This window comes from Thermobia domestica, chromosome 6 (assembly GCF_964235325.1).
Source record: "Thermobia domestica chromosome 6, izTheDome1.hap1.1, whole genome shotgun sequence".
In the NCBI taxonomy this organism is placed as follows: Eukaryota; Metazoa; Arthropoda; class Insecta; order Zygentoma; family Lepismatidae; genus Thermobia; species Thermobia domestica.
In genome coordinates, this window is record NC_137459.1 from 298117773 (window position 1) to 298130240 (window position 12468).

The 12468-nt window shown below is 35.1% G+C and overlaps 1 protein-coding gene across 2 annotated transcripts in view; it reads right to left on the reverse strand.

Moving 5' to 3' along the window:
* LanB1 (laminin subunit beta-1) overlaps window positions 1-2051 on the reverse strand; it is a 396592-nt gene extending 394541 nt beyond the window's left edge. Inside the window, exon 1 of one of the 2 annotated variants that reach the window (XM_081762898.1) lies at window positions 1914-2051. The gene's annotated coding sequence lies outside the window, so the exon portion shown is untranslated. The remainder of the gene's footprint in view (window positions 1-1913) is intronic. The other variant, XM_081762899.1, reaches the window with a different exon arrangement.
* Window positions 2052-12468: the final 10417 nt, after the last annotated feature.

Consider the following 12468-nt stretch of genomic DNA (forward strand, 5'->3'; position numbering starts at 1 on the left):
GTTTCAACAATATCTGAGATGGTGATGGTACATTTTATTTATTTTTTTGCCTGAGTTGAAATGGAAGGCACCGGGAGAACGTTGAAAAAACTCTCGCTATCTGCCACAAATTCGGAATGCTATGAACGAAGAATACACAACAGTAGCATTAATGACTTCTCTCGTGCAGATTCTTAACTGTAACAATGATTACCACCAAAATGTGAAAGGGAACTTCCTTGAGGCTAAGCGGATAGCATACGTGCCTTTGGAGTGGAAAAACTTGGGTTTGACTCCTGGCGAGAACTGTTGTACGGATGCTACGTTAAACTATAGGTCCACGTGTAACGTAGCCTCTCTGCTGAAAGGGACGCTAAACTCAAAATCAAATCAAAATGTCAATGAACATATAGAGTATATTCCTCTATATGGGTATGATAACATTACTCCTTCTTCACAATTCTAGTAAATGAAACTCCCATTGACTTCTTATATAATAGGGCTAGACTTATGGGATAGAGAAGTCGGAAAGGTCACAACTCCATATTTCCTTTCTTCCTTCCTCCCCACACAAGCACACATTTAAAATAAAAGTGCAATCGAACTTGCGTCCTTATACTGTTGCAATCCGCAAGATGTTTAACGTTGCTTTTCAGACTTAAGATTATATGAAACAGATACTGTTGCTTAAAACGGGATGCAAACCACTACTCGCGTTCTTATCCTAGGCAGGCATTTCCTCCGGCAATTGAACTCTAGAACACGCACGTTGGCCATGTCTTTTCAATTCATTTACTAAATTCTCCAACTATACTTAAAAAAGAAAAGAAAAAAAACGTGGGCAGATACCCAGCAGGTTAGTGTTGGTCCACATGATCCCACAGCTTGTTACCTAACGGAATCTGACCCTTTTCCGCAAATTCGTACGATGTAAAACTAAAGAAATCAAACACACACAAAACCCTCTCATTTCCAAAATGTTTTAGTCTGCTGCATCTACTAAAAAGGGTGGTTAAGCTCCAACAAAAAATGAACTAATACCATTTCAGTGTGGTGCAACAATACGATCATCTTTCTAAATAACACAAATACAGACTGGTCCTTCTCGTAGCTATGCGATTCTTTCTCTCACCATCAATCCAGATAAACAGAGTTCGATTCCTGGCAGTAGCACATAATTCAAACTGGTCTCGTACAGCATTGATGCTGAAAATAGGCTTTAAATCGTAAGAAAACAAAAGAAAAGTACGAAATTCTGTAACCTTTGGAATAGTTTTTCTCCAAAAGCTGCAATTTTTTAAATCAAGAGTGGATATGAAACCCACAATTTGCACAAGCCTTCAATTATTATTATTAATAAAAATAATAATATATAATAATAACAGGAACCGGAGTACTGAAGAATATTCTCACACTTTGTAATTATATCTTGTCTTCCTGTAAACAATGAACTACTGAGTAACGTAAAAGTTGACACAATAATTTTTTATCTGCTTGGTCTTGAGTTCGATTGCGTTAATCTCCACGGACTTGAAGAAAAAATCGTATGTCCTATATTTTTTAACCTCCGTATACATTACACAAAATTCTGCTTTCTTTCTTCACTAGATATTGAAGATACGTATTCACACTTCCTTGATCGGAACTAAAGACTGAATTCATTTCTCATTATATTTCCATACATAGTTATCACCAAGGAAACACTTCCTCTCAGTTGTAAACAAGAGTTTACTTTACAAGCGCATAACACGCTCTGAGTGTCGCTCCACCCCACAATAACTTCCGAAGAAAAATAAAACAGAAAAGAAAAACTTGGTCACCGGTATCAAAACACAGTCCTCACTATGTATGCTTTATATAAAAAACATGTAAAATGCACAACACTTCACTATTAAGTATTTAACTAAACTTGTTTTCTTGAGGCACGTACTTACCACCACTCCGTCACAGACAACTCTTCCCATGCACCAGCAGCAACACAATTGAAACTTCTGAGATATGGCCGACCTGTTGCTGTTCCCGTAGTTGCGCTCCTCCCCTGCTAGATTTTTTTACAAACTTTATATGCACTGTTTTCACAAATTATCAAATAAGTTTTACAAGCGATTTCTACTCATAACTCATATGTTTACTGAATATTTATATATTCTATAGTTAATTAAGTGAAAGCTTTAGTTACAAAAGATAAATTACAGGGAGGAAATCTAAACAGCCAACATAAAACCCGGGACTATTTGTTAGCTAAAGTTCGCACAGAACAGACAAACTTTGTCCAGCTGATGAGGATGTGAAGATTTTAGTTATGTTGAGATAATTTAAAACAAGAACAAAGGGACTTTTGTTTATGAGCCTGCAATTAACTTACAATCGTCCATTTGGAAAAACGAACAAATACTGAAGACTTCTAAAGTATGCATAGATACATCAAACTGTTCGAAGTAATTCTATTACGCTGGAATACATTCACGTACATATAATATTAAATAGGTCAGATTTTTTTTTTTTTTTTTTTTTTTTTTTTTACGTTCACAAGGACGTCGCTAAGAAGGGTTGTACGGGCAATGACCCATCATAAACATGTCTAGCTTCCCCATCCCATGAGACTAGACACAGGGTTGCCACCTACCTTCCAATGAATAGCTGCACTTGTTATATCATATATAACTTGACTGTGTTTTTTTAATTACACCACGGTTGGAAAAAATAATGCGACATGTTCAGTGAATCCCTGCATAACCCCTGAATTCGTTTCTTCTTTCCTCTTTTGAAAACAGTTTGAACATCTAGCCAATTTACAAAAAAGTTAATAGTTACGAAAACGCAAGTTTTTTTTTTTTTTTTTTTGGAAAATAAAGGTTATTTATAAATGTTAATTACAATTGAATAGATCACAGAATATAATTCTAAAATTTCCTGTCCAATCAATGAGTGTGACACAGCTGATTATTGTTTTTATTTGTGTACGAGTCATCTGCGCGGGAGATCCAGGTTTGATTCTCGATATGGTTCGGATTTTACGCGAAACTCTAGGTGCAGGTCTTATGTAGCCTTGCTGCTAAAAGGACGCTAAACTTTAACATAACAACAAGAACACTAGTTTTTTTTTAATATTTTGCAGAAAACTCAATATGATTTTTTATTCAACAAACTTTGTTTAACATATTTGATTCGTGTTCAAAGCATTCAGAACACTTCAATAAAAAAAGAGAAACCCCCAAAATGTAGGTGATTGGTTAACAATCTTAATATGGAAAGGGTCCTGAATTTGAGTCACACAGTGGGTCAAGGTTTACACTCCACCAAGTACATGTTGGAACATTGAAATAAAACGAAGTCTGTCAGTTTAACGTCCCACGATTATGCCATTTTAGACTAAGGGTTGAAAGATGATTAAAGCAAGTAAATGATGATGGAAGAATTGGTAGAATGGGAATGTAGGAGGAAACAGGAGTACCACGAGAAAATCCACGGAAATAATGTCCACCACGAACTTATTTGGCGGGATCGAACCAGGGGCCCCACGCACCAGAAATAAGCGCTCTACCAGTAAGCAACCGCCCCCCACAAGCTGCATGCTGGAGCTGAATTTCTAGTGTGTACTTTCTACTCGAATTCCTTACTGCCTTCGGCGTGGGAGATCCGAGTCCGATTCCCGGCGGGAGCTCATGTGATTCGGATTCAACGTTAATCAGTTGGTCCACGTCTCATATAGCCTCGTTGCTGAAAGAGACGCTAAACTAAAATCAACTCAACTCGAATTCTTTCCAGAAGATTCTTTTTATTTCGTATTTTTTTCACTATTAAGTGGTTATATTTCTAGCTTCTAATATAAATAAAATAAAGAGTTTGTTTGTGTGTTTGTTTGTCTGTATATGTGCGGCTTGGGCACCAAACGAGTGGACCGAGAGCTACCTAAATTTGGTCACGGGTACCTTGGTCCAGGCTCCAAACCAAGACGAAGTGCTTTTTTTCAAATTTCGATCCAGGGGGGTCTCAGGGGGGTGTTTACCAGGACCGGTCTGGGGACCAGACAAGTTGACCGAGCGTTACCAAATTTTGGTCACGCATACCATGGTCCAGGCCCCAGATCAAGGCGAAGCGTTTTTGTCAAAATTCGAAACATGGAGGTCTCAGGGGGCGTTTACCGGGACATGTAAAAGTAATCCAAAATGACCGATATTAATGTCAAATCCATAGTTTTTGCCGTCGCTGAGATCAATGGTGACATTTCCATTAGCGTTGACTTGCAGATTCAGCTACCATTGCATCCGGGCCGGGGTTCAGTGGGGGGATACCGAGTCCTCTTGACTTCTAGGATGTGATAGAGGACTTCGCCAGGACGAAAGCTAGGAAAAGAAATTTTCGAGGTATCATTTGTTAATTCATTACATTTACAAAATAGAGTAACTCTCTGCGTTTTTCTATGCATTTGGAAAGTTCCATTATGTATAATATCATCTAATACATAGCATGGTTGGTGTTGTAGAATTACGTGTATTCCCTTAACTTTCCTACAGTATTTTCAGAGAAATGTATTAGGCGAAGTCAGCGGATTTCTTCTATCCCCTAGCCTCCAGATGGGTTAATCCGGCCCTGACCAATCGATAGATTTTATTGAGCTGAAGTGTGTATATACAGGGTGTTTCAAAACAACACCGACAACGTTTAGGAGGTGATTCCTGACACAAAGATAAGAAAAAAGTATAGACCAACCTGGGTGCACAAATTTGTCATTTCGGATTAATAGGCTGCCGAAAACATGAAAAAATGAACTTTAAAGATCCATAGCTCCAATACTATGGGACCTACCGTAGGCGGGTCAAGATTTCACTCAGGAACTAATATGTGCCCTCTCCAAACATCCATGTTTGAGAATCCTGCGGAACTTCCGCAATAATTTTTACAGAGGTAGTTGGCGAGTTCTTCAAATTATATGCCAAACTCTCTCCATAAAAATTGCTTCGTGAGTACCTTAGGATTCTGAAACATGTATTTTTGGATAGGGCGCATGTTAGTTCCTAAGCGCAGTCTTGACCCGCCTACGGTAGGTCTCATAGTATTGGAGCTATGGATCTTTAAAGTCCATATTCTGATGTTTCCGGCAGCCTAACTCCGAAAGAAAGCATTTGTGCACCCAGGTTGGTCTATACCTTTTGTCTTATCTTCGTGTCAGGAATCATCTCCCGAACGCTGTCGGTGTTGTTTTGAAAGTATATAAGTGTATATATAAGTGTGTGTGTGTGTGTGTGTCTTAGTAAAACATGCGTAGTTTTCGAGAAACTCGAGAGGAAAAACAATAAATTTGTGTACTTAAAATTTGATACTACCGTATACGAGAACCATGGCACTTATTGAGGTGAACATGAGATTAAATATATTCTTATTAAGTTCTTAATTGCGATACTAGCAAAGCGACAGTACATAACTATTAATGAGGTGTAAGCTAGAATTATCAGTAGCTTTTATATTTTAATTTCTGTTGAACTAAAATATTGTCCAAATGTAAGGCATACATGAGTGAACAGATGATCACATCACAATGAGTACATTGAGATGACCTAAGTAATGTGTTTCAGAGTAAACCACTTAAGAATGCTCCAAGAGCATTGCCAGAACGAACTTAAAAACAATTAATTTTCTTATTAACTTTTACAGGCTTTATACCAATTGTTTTATGTACAGTACTTTATTATTATACTCATTAAACAGTTCTTGTAATATATCTATCCATTGATAATTTCCTTAAGTACTAATTTTTTCCACGTGTTTTGTTTAACAGTTCTGTTAAAAAGTTCTACGATATGCTTTACGAAGACAGATACTCAAATTGGAGGGCTCAAAATTGAAAAATTCGCAAAATTTCATCTCTCTATGATTTACGATTCCCGAGATATGGCTCCTTAAATCTGCTAAAATCCTAACTTTTTTGGCCAATATCTAGGGAATGATGGCTAGTTGGCCAATGGCCACCGGTTACTATTTAGTACCGATCTATCCACCATCGTCTTAGGTATTGATCAACACCAACACGATCTTTTTATGACTTACGGTTCCAGAGATATAGATCCTTAAATCTCCCGAAATTGGAATTTTTTGGCCAATGTCTCGGGAACGGTAAGAGTGACGCGAAAAATTTCATTAATTTCTCAGATAGTTTTTGATACTCTATCGATTGAAGGGCTCAATATTGAAAAATTAGCAAATAACAGGCACACACACACACACAAAGAGACTTCAGCAACGAACTTTTTCGAGAAAATCCAAAAATAAACTTTTATGGCGCTAAAAAGTGAGGGTTTCTCAGAGAGGCGTGGTAATACAGCTTTAGATGGTATCCGAATCACATGAGCTCTCATCAGGAATCGAACCCGGGTTTTCCGCGTCGTTATATTTAAGTTTATTTAGTGCGGGACTGGCCACGTTGGCTACTTGGCAATCGCCAACAACCCGAGGCCCGAGGGGGCCCCCACAGAGATCACGAGGCCCAGGACCTGTATTCCTTGGTCGAATTTTAGCGATCTAAAATGCTTTATTGAGTTTTACTACCAAAAAGGTTGCGGAAGCTTAAGTTCGTCTTTCCGAAAGAAGTCTTCTTGCCCCCCCTGCTCATATCAGTACGGCCCCATGAGTCAGTTAAACTAGCAAAGGTCCCCTTAAGTCTGTAACAGTTCCTTGCGCTATTCATATGTGAGAGAGCATTTTCTAAACTGAAATTTGTTAAACGTAGACTAAGATCTACGATAACTCAAAACCATTTGTCTCCTTTGCTTTCAATGTTTACAGACGAAGACATTCCAGAATGTAGATGAAGAAAAAGTAATTGATTTGATTGCCTTATCAAGTTAAGAACTGCGTAAAAAAAAAAAAAAAAAAAAAAAAAAAAAAACTGTCATAGTAACAGAAGTAGCTTCACGATTACGCTGGATTGGCCCAGTGTTATTGTAACTTATTTTGCGGTCTGTTTTGTACTACATATTTATTCAGTACGGAAATTTTGGCACGTATCATGTTTTGCAACTGTCGTGTTAAGTTTATATATATATATATATATGGGGCCCTTTAAGAATCTGTGCCAAGGGCCCTCATCTTGGCCAGTCCGACTCTGGGTTTATTTATGTAGCAAATATCTGTAGCTGTATCTGTGAGCATGAATTGCGAAGTCACAAATCCTTGTTTTCCAGAAAACAGGAAAAACACTTACTTAAGCACTACGAGTATGCACGTTCTTTCCCTTCTCCTATTTGAATCTGAACCTTCTGTGCCAAAGTGCCATAAATTATTATTATTATTATTATTATTATTATTATTATTATTATTATTATTATTATTATTATTATTATTATTATTATTAACGGAAGTAGATATATTATTAAGAACCCTTCATATATTATGAGCCCCCTTAATATATTTTTCATACAGCGGTCTCAACCTGCCGTTGACAACTTATGCCTTTCTGGGCAACAGCGTTCTTCTTCAGTAGTTCATAAGAGAACGCATTGTTTTTTTGTTTTCTAAGCATTGAAAGATTATTGCTTTGCTTTTAATTACAATGCTTAATCATTTAAATTCATGCTAGTATATTATTCCAATAAATAAAGCATGTTTAAAACAGTTTTTTGCAGATACTATTTAACTTTGGAAGTTAAAAAAATATATTATGAGTATGCCAATTCGCGAAGGTTCTAATATGAGCCCTCGGAAGTGCTTGGTATATGAACCCATAAAACTTTAACTACTCAAGAAGAAAGAAAGACGTTTGCCTCAGATCTTTCAGAAAGCAAATTGAAAGATAAAAAATGATTAACAGCCTACAAAGAAAACTCAAACTAAAAGAAATCAGGCAATAAAAAAGAAATTTCTTGAAGATTCAGATAAGGAATCATGTGAATCAGATATCGATTCTGGGGAATATCTTTCTAGAAAAAGCAATCGGAATTAAAATCCTACTAATGAAGAAGTTTGTCTGTTCTGTGAGATAATGCTTGGCAGATAACAGAGAAAAACTGAGAGAGCGAGGAATTATCTGCGAAATGTGGACGCACAACGACTGCACTGGAAGACGGACGTTTGTATCTTTTGCAAATATACATTACACAAGAAATTTCCTAAAACTTTATAGCCTAAATGATTTCTTGCTGAGCATTTCAACTTATTTTTAATTACCGTTTCCATAGGATTTATAATGACTTTATCAATGGTCTTGTAATAAATCAATGTTTTTTTTTTATCTTTTTTCACCTCACATCTTTATTTTCAGGTTTCATAAATAATAAAATATATTTATGAGTAAATTTATTATAGATATACACTTTTCTAAATCAGTTATTTCATTTATTTATTTTTATTACGCGCTCATGTATCAGCACAAAACTTTTTCTCTCCAAAGTGATTTGCTTTGATTTTCCTAATGGCCTTTTTTCGGTAGGTCTTCCAATTAATTCTTTGAAAGCCTTTCTACTTTTTTCCATCCTAGCTATATGAGCTGCCCACCGGAGCCACCTAGACTTGATGACCCTAACAATACTTGATAAACCGCATAAATTATATAGTTCTTCGTGATGAAGTTTCCGCCATTCCCTATTTTCCTTCCTCTTGAGTGGAAATATACGTCTCAGGAATTTCTAACCTACTCGGTATAATTGTTTAACTAGTACTACTGATATCAACTGTTACTTCTCACCCAAACTATGTTCTATTTGTAATATTCATTTGCGCAATATTATACACCCCCACAAGCTGACAAAATTATGAAATCACTGAAAGCAGTGATAGTATCTCAACTTATTGTTCTACATTGATCAGATTTTTCACCTTTGTCATTAAAAGATACTAGTTTGTTTCAGAAATTCGCATTCTTTTTCTTTACAGCCACATTTCTTCAAATGAATAAATTCGACGATTAAAAGACGATTATTTTTACAAAGAACGAAATACTTTAAGTAATTTTCTCACTGATCACTCATTTGCTTTGGATTATTGTTTATCATACCGTTTGATTGAAGGTACCGTTTATCATACCGGTACTTTTTAAACCGTAAAATATTTAGCGTAACGACAAACACGTGATCAAGGCACTGTGATTTCCTAGCTTTATGAAATTTAATGACTCACAAACTATAGCTCACAACGCTAAGTAAAGATAAAGCAGAAATTCATTTCAACGGTCTTAGGATTTCTCCATGAAACTTTAAGCATATTGTATAACGATGAATAAGTCGAAGCCAGAGAATACTTGCCTTTACTGTTCGAACACAAACGCAGAGATATCAGGAACCAAAATATTTTACTTAGTTATTAAAGAAAGTGAAAAAAGCATGATATCAGATATTCAAGTGCCTGAGCCGTATGATTCGATTCCAGTTTCCGCTAATCAAACGTTGTGTTCGTCCATCATAACTAAAGTAAAAAAGCTTATTTCTGAAAACGAAAGGGTTACATAAGGAATTTTTCCAATAACAGCACAAGTGTGACAGGACACCATGTCATCTGCATATTTCAAGTTCAACTAACTGTCCTTATCCGTAGGGGGCGCGGTGGCTCAGTGGTAGAGCGTTCACCTAAATATGAGTTAAAGTTGTGGTTGACAAACACCGTGCTCGCTGGTTTTCTCGGAGTTCTCTCGTTTCCTCACACTTTATTCATATACTTTTCAAGAGCTTTTATAAAGCGAAACAACATAAAATTATTGCCCTCTCCTTTAGCCTCACCGACATAACCGTGGGACGTAAAGATTTTATTTCATTTCATTATCTTTATCCGTCATTTGCAATATCACGTGAATCTGTAAAATTACAGTGAAACCCAGTCAGAATTTCGCCAAGATATTATAATATAAGAACAATACGTTGGAAACCGAAGAACATATTTCTTTCATGGTATATTTTACTAAGAAGCAACGTTGAATACTATTTAAAGAAAAGATTACCCTCAACTCATCGAGAAAAATCATGTAAAAAGCGTTGTAGATATTCAGAATTTCACAAAGTTCTTCCTGCTATTCCCTAGCACTGTCACATTTCTTGAAAAGAAACAGCTCTCTTCCTAAAAGTAAACATCCAGACACTGAAAACCAGCTCATAGAGGGGAGAAGGAGGAAATGAGGTGTTATTCGACTTCAACTCGCAAAATCTTCAAGCTAAAAATTGTTTTTTCAAACTCCCAATGATTTCCTCCTGAAGTTATGAATGAGAAAGCATTCTGAGTCAAAACAAAAAAATCTTTTCGTTACCAGCTCCAACAATAAGTAAGCAAACAAGTTTTTTCATTTAGTTTACTCAAATGTTTACAGTTTTACGTAAGATGGACGGACATCATTAATTTCTACATTTTTTCTTTTCGTTTAAAAGACTAATCATCATAGCTAATAATTCTAAGCTGAAAATTCTAAGTGAATAATGTGAATCACCATTTCCATCCCTCGGTCTCAATGCATGCAAATCAATATAATAATAATAATAATAATAATAATAATAATAATAATAATAATAATAATAAAATTTCTTCATATCCACATTTGGCAAAGATATAATAATAATAATAATAATAATAATAATAATAATAATAATAATAATAATAATAATAATAATAATAATAATAAAATTTCTTCATATCCACATTTGGCAAAGATAAATTTGACTTCAATTTGCTTATGTGGTTCGAATCCTATGTTATGCTGTAGGTGCATGTCTTATATAGCCTTATTGCTGAAAACAAAAAAGGCACAATTTAACTGGTTCGGATCTCACGTTAATCTGTAGGTGCATGTTTCATATAACCTTATTGCTGAAAACAAAAAACAAGTCACAATTTAACTGATTGAAATCCCATATTGATCTGTATGTGCATGTCTCATATAGCCTTATTGCTGAAAACAAAAAACAGATTTTTCCTTCAAGAATTGATTCCTTTTTTCAACACCAAATAGTAACATATTTATCTTTCATTCCTTTTTACATATACCATTCAAAAAGAGGGTTCACATATTTTTGAAATCAAACATCAAATTTTCACTACAACTATAATTAGATTAATTGTTTTTCGTCTTTTATTTTTCAACTATTTTTACAATATAATATATACATTTCTTTGTTCAGATTTTTATTTTTTTAAGGTAATCCAAATACTTCTTTCTCACTATTTGTCCAATAAAATGAATTTTCTGCATATAAATAAGTAATTAAAAATTTTTCGCAATATTCGCATTTATGGTATCCGGGAAAAATGTCATTCATAAATTTATAATTATCGCAGCGAACCTTTTCTGGCACGTGCCAAGTACGTTTCTCAAACAATTCCTCAAACAGTTTACAAGATGGTTATGATCCATCCTTAAAGAAACAGATAAAAAATTATCAATAATTTGAATTTACAATCCTATACAATCTAACATAAGTATCCTTATGGCTATCAAATTATCACAAAAGAGGTAAATCTGGTTCCCGACAATTTAATCCTATGTTAATTACCTCTAAAATCAAAACTCAACATTTTCTCCTCAAACACCTCGACTCCCGTTCCCACCGGAAGGTCATGTAATTCAAATTCGAATTTAAACAGTAGGACATAACTCACCTACCCTCGTACCTCAGCAGAATGATAAACTCAAGTAATCAACAACCGATTTTAGACGATCAAATTATTTCGTTACCAAAAAACAATATCAGTTTTCCATGTGACAAAAAGTTATTTTCAAGTGTTTTATCATAGCTTACGTTATTCAGATAATAAACTAAAATACATTTTATTTAATGTTTTTCAAATGCATTAAACTAAGTTTTACTGTATTCAGATGATTTCTACCTAGTTGATGTTATCCTTCAGATTAGATAATCCAACAGTACATGAAGCATATTGGGTTGCCTACTATCTAGGGATTATACAAAATCCTCTCCTCAAATTCTGTGCTCTCCGGGGGATGTCATCTCTCAAATTGAAAACAAGGTCAATAAGTTTAGATGTTAAAACTCTATATCCTAAATCCTAAGTATAATTTTTTCATCTAATTTCTACATTCTTTTTTATACTCACATTTATTCATATATTCACTTCCTGCGTTACATGCTGTCTTCTGCTGTGAAATCATTCGATCGAAAAAGTGTAAAAGCTTTTTCAGACAAAACAACATGCGTGAAAATTCCCTCATTAACACCAGAGAAATTTTAATAGGTTCCTACCCTTTCACTGAACTGTGTGCTCGCTGAAGGATGATATCCTTCAAATCGTAAAGGGTTAACATAACCTTAGATCCAAAAGCTCAGAAAATCTAAATTGTAAATCCTAAAATCCTGTCTTTTTAAATTTCTGACTACATTCCTAATTCAATAATATGAATAAGGGGATGAGGTGAATCAGTGGTAGAGCCTTCACCTCCGATGCAGGGGTCCCTCATTTAGGTGAACATTTTTTCATAAGAAACATAACAGTTTGGATCTTATATAAAATTATATTCCACAAACACCATGCTTATGCAATTTCTCAACAGATCTTTCC